We start from the raw sequence: 10,947 nt of genomic DNA on the forward strand, positions 1-10,947 counted from the left end.
AATATGATACTTATTTAGTATTAAAAATGTGATTTTTATAAGGGTGAAAACATCTGGTATGAATAATATTGGTAAAAACACATTATTTAAGAATTTTATGTAAATGATTAAATCATGGATTAAATTGGAGAAAATAGCAGTTATCTAATTAAGTTACTGATAAAAACTGTACATAATTTAGATAAAATTATTGGTTAAAATAGTAACATTTATCACATGAGAAAATTATATAAGATTATATTACAGTCATTTTGTCATTGTCTGTCACCCCATATGAATTAAATCACAACTTATATTAACATAAACATTGAAGGAATTCAGAAAATGTACACCGAAATGTGCTGCTTTGACATACTGATTATTTTGAGTTAAAGTCACTTGAGAAATGGCAGATACAAGAAGGCTACTCTGACCCTCTCTTCTATTCCTGAATGCAGGAGATGAAATTTCTGTATGAAAGATACCCTCCCTAGAAAATAAGGAAAGTGACATTCTAATCATCAGTTGAGACTTATAGAATTATATACAAACAGGCCTACTTAGAGTAATTCTTTTTCTTTAGCTTCCCCACAGAATTTAGACACTTTTCCATAATTGCTTCTCTTTGTTTAACGTGCTATAAGAGCATGAAGGTTCCATTTCCTTGGGTCTTTAGTCCTTATGAGAGCTTCCATATCACATAAGACTTACTGTATATTTGCATGCTTTTCTCCTTTGACACGTCTTATGTCAATTTTAATTCTAGGCCAAGCCAAAAAACTCTAAAAGGATAGAGGTAAAAATCTGCTTCTACTACCCCATCAAATTGACTCTTTCTAAGTAACACACATAAGTTGCCTGTTTCTAACATATATAAATACATGGGGAAAAAAAGTTAAAGGACGTATTGCAAGAATTTAACATTCAGAGAACTAAAACATGGAAAATATTTTGAAAGCAGTCAAATTAAATGTAGACACCCTCATAATGATGCAGTATAATTATTCTGTTGTGTAACTTACAAAACTATGTTATTTTTAAAAATGCAATTACATTAAAATATTAAACACAAACCGAGCCTATGTCTTGAATGAGTCCCTTAAAATCTGGCATCATTGTAGCCTACAAAAATTCTTTGAAAAAATTCTAATGAAATGAAGTCAAGGTCAGATTTTAATTGCTGCATATAATGTCCACAGAATGTTATTTTCTACCCAGGGAGGATTTGGGGCTTTTTTCTGTTGTTACTTATTTATTTATTTTGGAAATGATCATAACTGTATCCAGGTGATAACATAAGAATTAATAAATGCATTCCTTTCACTTCTATTAGGGCAACCATTCAAAGGATGTGCTAATGATGAAAAATTAACTGAGCTCTTAAATTAATTATCCTCAAATATAATTCTCATTTTCAAGTTATACTGCCTGTCACTTGGCAGTCATTAAGGCATAGTAATTGATATAATATTTTGAAAAAATGAAATGAGATATTCTTATTTTCTTTCATTCATAATGTTGTTTGGCTCCTCAACCACTAAATCAATGTGTTTTGGTGTATCAGAGAAAGAGCAATAATGGCTCTAACAATAAATTTATTGCTCAGTTTTTAGCTGTCGATTTTGATGGTTTCATATTTCATACTGTGATTACAATCTTATTAGTGAGGTTTTGTCTGAGAGAAACAGGCTTTGTCTAATTCTAAGTGCTTATCTTTACATATCAAGAAGTAATCCCAGTGAACTCGGAAAAGAAATTTTTGCTGAGGCAGATCCTGCATATTAGACCCTTCTTTTTAGTTTTTTTTACTAACAAGAGTTCAGTTTGGTTTAGTTTAAATGAACAAACATTTTTGTTTTGTTTAATCCTGTCCCAGGCAGCAAATCACCATTGGTCTTAGCCAATGACAAAATGACAAAATGAAACTACTCATTTTCCCAGTTCCTTGAGGGAGGTGAGGGGGATTGATCCAAAACAATCCAGTGATGTATAAGGAATAGTTTGCTGGTGACTTCTGGGAAAGTTTTTCATTGTGTCCAGGTAAGAAGAGAGTTCTATCTCATAATACCTCAATTTCCTCCTTTGTAATGTGGCTGTATATGAAAATTTTTATAATGAGGCAATATGATTAAGACATACAGTTAATATTTATAAAGAAGTAGAGCAGAAAGTTGGAGAAAAATATCAGTGAGAGCCATGCTACAGAGCTATTAAGTGAAAAATGAAACCTTTATTGGTTTAGGTCATCTTCACATGAATTTCTATTAGGGGCAACTTAAGACATTCCTAATAAAGTCCTCAAGAGAAAGAACCAGAGATAGGGAATTCAATATTATGAAGAAAAGCAAGTAAAAGCCAGCTTCCTTATCCTAAAATCTGGTTTATCCAAGGGAGGCAGTGGGGGTGGGAGGGGGTATATCTAAACATGCCATGTTTAGGGAAACAGAAAAGTCTTAAGGCATATATTTATCAGGAGAAAATATTGATAGGATTAGAGTCTCAATTTATTTCCATGCTACTTGTTAATTATTCTCTTCCAGACCAAGGGGGTAAGGAAATTGGCAGACTTGTTAATTATTTTCTTCCAGATCAAGGGGGTATGAAAATTGGCAAAGACTATATTAATAATGGTTTTTCCCCCTTCTAAGGCAATTGTTTGAATTGTCCAGGGCAGAGGCTATTAACCTAATGGCTAAAGGAGTGACAGAGAACAGAAGCCAGTCACTAAAAGACAAAATGAAGAAGAAAAGAAATGATCAATCTTGTAGACTGTTTTTAGACATTTGGCTTTACCGCAAATATTTGGGAGTCTCAATAAATGAGAAAACAATGTTAATCAAAAATTTTCAGTCTGAACAGTATGTGTGTTTACTCCCCTAGAGTGACCCTAGGCTCCCCAATCTGCTCTATTAGGCAATGGAAGCCAAACATGATTCTCATGTAGTTGACCATCCAATTCTCCCTTCATATATGACCATGAAGGCCAATGAACAAACAACTTCCTTTCTCTGGAAAGTGGTTCCCTTGTTTAGAAAACCAATGGCAGACTCTAAGGGATGAGGGTCTCCTTAGTTTGTCATACTCTTTTTACAGTGTTTTTAGAATAGGGATTGGTGCATTTTTTCTGTAAAGTTATATATTGGAAATATTTTAGAGTTTATGGGTCTCTATCACAGATTTTTCTTTCTTTTTTTTTCCTCCATAATCTTTAAATATGTAAATGTCTTTGCTCAGAGAGAGACACACACACAAAAAAATCCTGGAGCTTGATTTGGCCATCAGCCTCACCTGTAATACTTGATTTAGAAGATTACAAGTAGCCACAACATTAAAGAGTTGGATCTTTCCTTGCTTCTCAGAGAAAAAGTCAGGGCATCTAATTTTCAGGTGAAATTCTAGTACCCTCAGAACATGCAAGTGGATCTGCTTTCTACTAATGGCAGTCAAAAAAAAAAAAAAGATTCATTCATGCACCAGTTCAGATTTAGGCATTTTTTCCTTATAGCCAGAGTGGGCTTTTAATGGATAGCACCCATCCACGTGTTGTGGAGCTCGGTTGCTATTTTTCTCATCTGTTGTTACTTATAAGGATGCTGTTGCTGTAATTGCTCTTCATCTCTTGTGTCAGCCATCAGCAAAACTCAACATACCTCACCTTATGTGCAGTACACTACACTCTTCTCACTTCCCGTGGAATATTTGCTAATAGATTCTCTGTAGAAATCTGACAAGAATGGGTGTTTAGCTGGTATTGATGCTGTACTTAGTTTCACAACAAATTCTCTAACAGAGTTCCTCTCTCCACCTCTTTTCCCTATCTCCTCACTTCTGCTTCCTTGGAATTTAATCCTTCTTAGAAAATTATTATTACACAAACATTTACCTTATATCTTGTTTTCTAGAGTATTCAGGCAAAAAATATAGCCAAATGCAGTCCTAATTGATAAAAAGTCATATGTTATACAAAGGAGAGGAACAAGGATAGACTTAGTGAATAAATCCCACCCACGAAACATTGGAAGTCTGAAGTGGGAGGGGAGGGCAAAAGATCAGATGGCAATAATCTCAAGTCTTTCCATTTCCCTCCTAGATGTTCTTAAAGGGAATGTCAAAGAAAAGCATGAAATGTTCCAGAACAAAGCCAAAAAATAAAGCCTTAAGAGTGCCACTTATGATTTTGAATTCTGGGATAGAATTGCCTAGCAGATTTCCCTGTATCATGATGGAGAAATCCAAACATGCCATGTTTAGGGAAATAGAAAAGTCTTAAGGTTGATCAATTATTTCCCCCAGCTTTCCCATAGCTGCTTTCCTTATAAAAGATAACTAGTTATTTCTGAATGTTTATTGTATGAGACCAAAGCATCAGTGGTCAATTTACAGAGCAGACAGGATGAGGGCTCTTGTAGAAGTAGCCAGGCAGCATGAACCAAGAGGCAATAACAAAAGGAAGTATGTGTTTCCAAGAAGTGACTATGGCTCCTCCAACTCACCAAGATTTTTCTTTTTAATTCATACTTCAGTTATGACTGAAGTCATAACTTCAGTTATTTATGATATTTATGATATTTATTTATGATATTTATGATAATATATTTATGCAGCCGCTGAAAATGCTTTTAGAGAATCTAAGACTTAAAATGTCCCCCAGTATTGGACAAAGATCAGTATTTCATATTCAATAATAAATATTATTGATACAAATTTGTAACAGCAACTTAAAGGCTTTCCTGTTTCTTTCAACTAAGAGCTCATTTCAAAAATATTCCAGAATAGAATATTCACTTCTATTTCTTTTACGGTGTTTTGATTTATAAAGAATTTCCTTCATTCTTTTATGATAGACTCTCAACACCATTATGTTAGATTTAGAGAAAATGTATTGAGCTATCAGAGGAACATGTGACAGAACAAAAACCTTCCAAAGTCTGTGAGAGTCAAGTATACGTTTCTGAGTTACTCTTAACACAAGACAGTTTTAAAACACATAGAAGTTAAGAATGAATAAAGTATGGTCTAGGAGGTATAATAATTTTTGTAAAGTGCAGCCAAGAATGTCTCTTTCTATAATAGCTATTGAATTTACAAACACAATTAAGGGGAACTACTAGGCTCATGCATCAATTGGACTTGTCTTTACTGAAAACTCCCATTAGTGTCAAAAGCAAGATTAAGAGCAAGTTTTACGAACACCGTTAGATTTTCTAATGTAAGGGGGTAGTATGGAATTTCTGTTGAATGTATCTATGGTAGTTTTAACAATTACTATAGATACGGCATATATATAATGTTCATTTATTCATATACTCAATTATTCATAAAAATATCCCACACCAAAGGGGAAAATAAATATAATATACAAGTTATGAAAAAGTCCAAATATAATTTACATTTATTTTTTTGCTCCTTTTTCCCATTGTTTTCATACTGAAAAACTCACCTTAAAAAGTTTTGTTTGTTTATTGTTAAATCACTGGTAACCTGAAGAGAAATCTTACATTTCAATATTTGAATATAAATATACGGAATGGGGTTGGGGAATTGGGGAAGGAAGAGGACCAGAAAATGAATAATAAGAATGTCATAAAGTCTTTAAAGCTAACTAGGAAAAATGAATAATCTAAAGTACAGCAAAGAAAGAAATGTTATGTAATACATAACAGAAGGAATGGCTTTAATTTTTTATAATTATATACAATAATCTAAATGAAAGCTTAAAGATATATAACTTCCTTACATTATCTGACTTAAATTTACTTAGATCAACTTAAATCAATAGTTTTTGTTTTGTGAAAACAGTTCTTGTTTTCTTGTACAAAAAAAAAAAAGACAAAAACACAATAACTCCTTGAAGAGGCTTCAAAAATAGTCTTGTTATTGATTAGTTAGCATTACTAAAATTTTGAGAATTTAGGGGGAAAAATACCATCTTGCTCAGAGTGTTTTTCTAATTTTGCAAAATTTCTTTTGGGAAGTTTATTACTTAGAGTAAAAAAGTAAGAATTTTCACTGTGAGTTCTTCATGTTTATAATGTTGACCTTTGATAACTTTCTGACGTATTTCTTTTCTACCACTCATGATTGGAATAGAAACAATACTCAATTTGTGTGTCATCTTTGCATAGGAGCCATGCTAATCTCTGTATCATTCCAATTTTAATACATGTGCTGGTGAGTACTCAACATTCTCTCATTTTTAATCTATAAAAATGGCAATTGTAGATGGGTTCAACTTAATAATAATAATAGTGTTCAGTCATGATGGAAACTTCTAAATTTAAATAATTTTATAATTTGGGAATGAAAAACCTGAAAATATTTTCTTTTGAAATGATGTAGTAATAATTGATACACTTTAAAATATGTGCATAAAGCACTTCTTTTTTATTTTTTTCAGTACATATTAAATTGTTTGGCCCATGGACTTTCATATAGTTTATTAGTCAATGTTCTAAGACAGTAACTTTTAATACTTTTTGTGGCACCAGAGTCCTTTTTTATGCACAACCTTATGAAGAAAGTCAGAGTACACAAAAATTAAAATAGTTATTCTTGGAGAAGAAGGTTAAGTGGGAAACTCATTACCTCACCTTTCCCATTGCTGCTCAACACAGGATCATTTGGGTAACCATTTTTACCTGAGAGCATAAATTCAAAGCTCACTTTAATAAAGTATTATGGATCAATTTTAGCATCTGTGGGACTCTAGTAAGATGACAGGTGAAAAGCAAAAATGAGAATTCTCTTTCAACATATTCACATGAGTACTATTCTTGAACACCAAGTCTGTATTTGCTGAGGATACCAAGTTTATCTATGAAATTTCATAGGGTAGAAGCCCCAAATTCTAAAACGTGATTGGAACCCTTTTCTCTCTGAATACATTGGCACCCATGATCTGTCCAAAGTATGCTTTAGTTTAGAGCCCAAAAAATGCATCTTTCCTTAAAGAACACTCATGGTCCTAATTTTTAGTGTGTTTCTGTCTTAGCTGTGGCTGCCATAACAAAAAGACCATAGACTGGGTGGCTTAGGTAAAACATTTATTTCTCACAGTTTTGAAGGTTGGAAAGTCTAAAATAAAAGTACCATCAGATCTGATGTTCAGTAAGAGCTTGCTTTCTGGTGCATAGATGGCTGGTTTTTCCCAGTGTCCTTACATGGTAGAGGGGATGGCGGAGCTCTCTATCATCCCTTGTATAATGACACTAATCTCATTCATGAGAGTTCCACACTCATGACAAAGCACCTCCCAAACGCTCTATCTCCTAATACCTTCACAGATTTGGTGTCCGATGACAGCTCGCTTTCTTGTTTGTATATGACCCCTTCTTGCTGTATCTTTATATTGTTGACAGCAGAGAAAAGAAGCAAGCTCTCTTGTGTTTCTTCTTATAAGGGCACTAATCCATTTCATGAGGCCTCCATGTACATGACCTCAGTGCTTCCCCAAGGCCCTATCTCCAAACACCATCACACTGGAGGTTAGGATTTCAACATGTGAATTTTGGGAAGACACAAACATTTAGTACATAACAGCCTATAAATCTTTGTAATTATGTTTAAATCATTATGTAAAGTCAATCTATGTTTTCATTTCCCCCACCAACAAAAAAATTATTAAAAAGTCAACAGCAATCATTATATCTAGAAACATAAAGTCCTTAACATCACAAAATACCTATGTTATAAACATTATTTTTAAATTGCATATACTAGGTGTCAATATGAGTACTGGACCATTAGTCTAATAGAAACAAAAGGGAGAGAGCACATCTATTGAGCTTTTATTCCAAAGAAATATACTAGATTCAGTACAATTAACATAATTCTCCAACTATAAAATTTATATTATCTAATCTATATAGAAAAATTTATTACCAAAATTGTGAAATACTTTGACAAAGTTGTAACAGTAAATAGAAGAATAGAGATATAACCAGTTTTTACTATAAAATCCATGTTTCTGAGTAACTCAAGGACATAGAAGGTTTAGTATTGACTAATAACTTTTCTATCCATTAACTTTGAGATGTTGCACAGGGCACAGCCAAATTTGTACTCTCAGTGGTGTTCAAAGATTTATTCCTTCCATTAGGTATATACTCAGCAGTGAACTTAGGGTAATGTACTTTCAATAGAGAGGTGACAAATAAAAAGCATCTTGTATTAGTTGAAAACAATATCCCTCAATCATTAAAAAAAGCAAATTTTTTCTTATATATCTTATTTTTCCCTTTAGCCATATAATAATCTACTTATTTAAATAATGATGACCCAGGTTGATTATTTCCTGGCAGGAAAAAAAAAAAAAAACACATTATTACCTGCTGGAGAAACCCTATCCACAGGTCATTAAAACCATTACAAACTATAAATATACAAGGAGAAATAAAATGAGGGGAATGTAACTATTATGCTTTTATAGATTACAATATGTTTAGGGTGAGCTGAAAAAACATGGTAAGATTTTTTTCAAAGTTGAATGAAATACAATATTGAATAATAATCATTTTATTAACATCTTTTTAGTAATACTATTTTAAATCAATATCTTTTTGATAACGTATCAGTGCTGAGAAAATGTTAAAATATTCCTATTTTGTTTCAGATGATATTTCAGTTGACTAGAAATTATTTTTTATACTTTTTATTTTTGGAAAATGTTAGTTCATTTTTAAATTGATTATTACAATAAAATCAATGACACTTTTCCTGAAAGATTAGCATTCGATTTTGGAGCATGCCATTTTTCATGAGAACAATATCATTTTTGGAAATACATGTATCTGTGTACAGGTGTGGGTGCATGTTTTATGTGATATATGCAAACCTAATCTATGCTCAGAATTTACGTTAGTAAAATGATTATTCCTGATGTGATACTTTCATCTCCCAACCATCTACCTTCATCTAGACACATGGTTACCAAAATGTAAAAATTGTAAGCAGTTAAATAAGTCAATCATTAGATACTAAGGACATCAAGAAATTATGCTACCTCATAAAAAAAATCTCAAGATAATGATAATATCAGAAACTTAAAATAAAAATGAAATCAATTAATAAAATTTTCAACTTGTTTCTATAACTTTTAATATATTTTAAATGAATTTCTAATTTACTTTGGAGTATTTTTTAACTCTTCCTCAAACATTCAGAATTTTTTTTAACCAGATATATTTGAATATTTTTATTGAACATTTCCCCCTGAATTATTTTTTGGGGTGCCACTTTTATAACCTGAATTACGTGAAATTTAAAATGATTTTTCTCTATGTGATTGAGTTTATTTCCAAGTTAAAATATCCACTCGTATTATTTTAAGCACATATTAATATGACTGGTACATGGTAGTACATAGTAAAAGTTTAGGGAAGGTGAAAAACATGATAATACATTCTGAATATTATAAATTAAAATATTTACAGACATAGTACTGATAATGTTCTGAATATAAGTACACGATTGTCCCCATTTTTAAAAAGCAGATTATTCCATTTATTGAAGCGACTGTCTTTTTTCCAAAGAATTGGATATTCTTCCCTGCTCTGTTGAAGATTAGTTGACTGTAGAGTTGAGGGTCTGTTTCTAGATTCTCTATTCTGCTCCATTGATCTAAGTGTCTATTTTTGTGCCAATACCATACTGTCTTGATGGTTACAGCTTTGTCATAAAGCTTGAAGCCTGGCATTGTGATGCCACATGTAGAGAAATGAAACTGGACCATTTTCTTACACCATGGACTAAAATAATGGATCAAAATAAATGAAAGACCTAAATGTAAGACGGGAATCCATCAATATCCTAGAAGAGAACACAGGCAACAACATCTTTGACTTCAGCCACAGCTACTTCTTGCTATACATGTCTCCAGAGGCAAGGGAAACAAAGGCAAAAATGAATGATTGGGACTTCACCAAGATAAAACTCTTCTGCACAGCAAAGGAAACAGTCAACAAAACTAAATGGAAACCTACAGAATGGAAGAAGATATCTGCAAATGACCTCAGGTAAAGGACTAGTATCCAAGATCTGTAAAGAATTTATTAAACTCAACACCCAAAAAACAAAGAATCCAGTTAAGAAATAGGCAAAAGAAATGAACAGACGTTTCTCCAAAGAAGACATACAAATGACCAACAGACACATGAAAAAATGCTCCACAGTGTTTTGCATCAGGGGAATAGAAATCAAAACCACAATAGATACCACCTTCCACCAGTCAGAATGGCTAAAATTAACAAGACAGGAAACAACAGATGTTGGTGAGGATATGGAGAAAAGGGAATCCTCTTACACTGTTGGGGGGAATGCAAGCTGGTGCAGCCACTCTGTTTTCCAACAGTATGGAGGTTCCTCAAGAAGTAAAAAATATAGCTACCCTAAGCCTAACGATTACACTATTAGGCATTTACCCCAAAGATACAAATGTAATGATCTGAAGGGGCACCTGCACCCCAATGTTCATAGTAGCAATTTTCACAATAGTCAAACTATGGAAAGAGCTGAGACATCAGCTCATTCATCAACAGATGAATGGATAGGTATACATACACAATGGAATAGTACTCAGCCATAAGAAAGGGTGAAAACTTACCTTTATATCAATGTAGATGGAACTGAAGTGTGTTATGCTGAGCGAAATAAGTCAATCTTAGAAAGACACTTATATGTTTTCACTTTATGTGGAATTCATAGGGTAAGAGAGGGGAGACTAAATGGGAAGTCATCAGAAAGGGAGGCAAATCATGAGAGAATATTACCTATGGGACACAAACCGAGGATTGTTGCAGAGGAGGTTGGTGGGGGAATGGGGTAATCAGGTGATGGGCATTAAGGAGGGCACGTGATGTGATGAGCACTGGGTGTTATATGCAACTGATGAATTATTGAACACTGCATTGGAAACTATGTACTGTATGTTAGCTAATTGAATTTAAATGAAAAAAAATGGATTGCTGTCTA

General features: G+C 32.9%; 1 pseudogene; it reads right to left on the minus strand.

The window, feature by feature from the left end:
- Window positions 1-6,060: 6,060 nt before the first annotated feature.
- LOC112919361 (U6 spliceosomal RNA) lies at window positions 6,061-6,158 on the minus strand (annotated as a pseudogene).
- Between the last annotated feature and the right edge of the window lie 4,789 nt (window positions 6,159-10,947).

Source organism: Vulpes vulpes, chromosome 5 (assembly GCF_048418805.1).
Source record: "Vulpes vulpes isolate BD-2025 chromosome 5, VulVul3, whole genome shotgun sequence".
NCBI classification, from domain to species: domain Eukaryota; kingdom Metazoa; phylum Chordata; class Mammalia; order Carnivora; family Canidae; genus Vulpes; species Vulpes vulpes.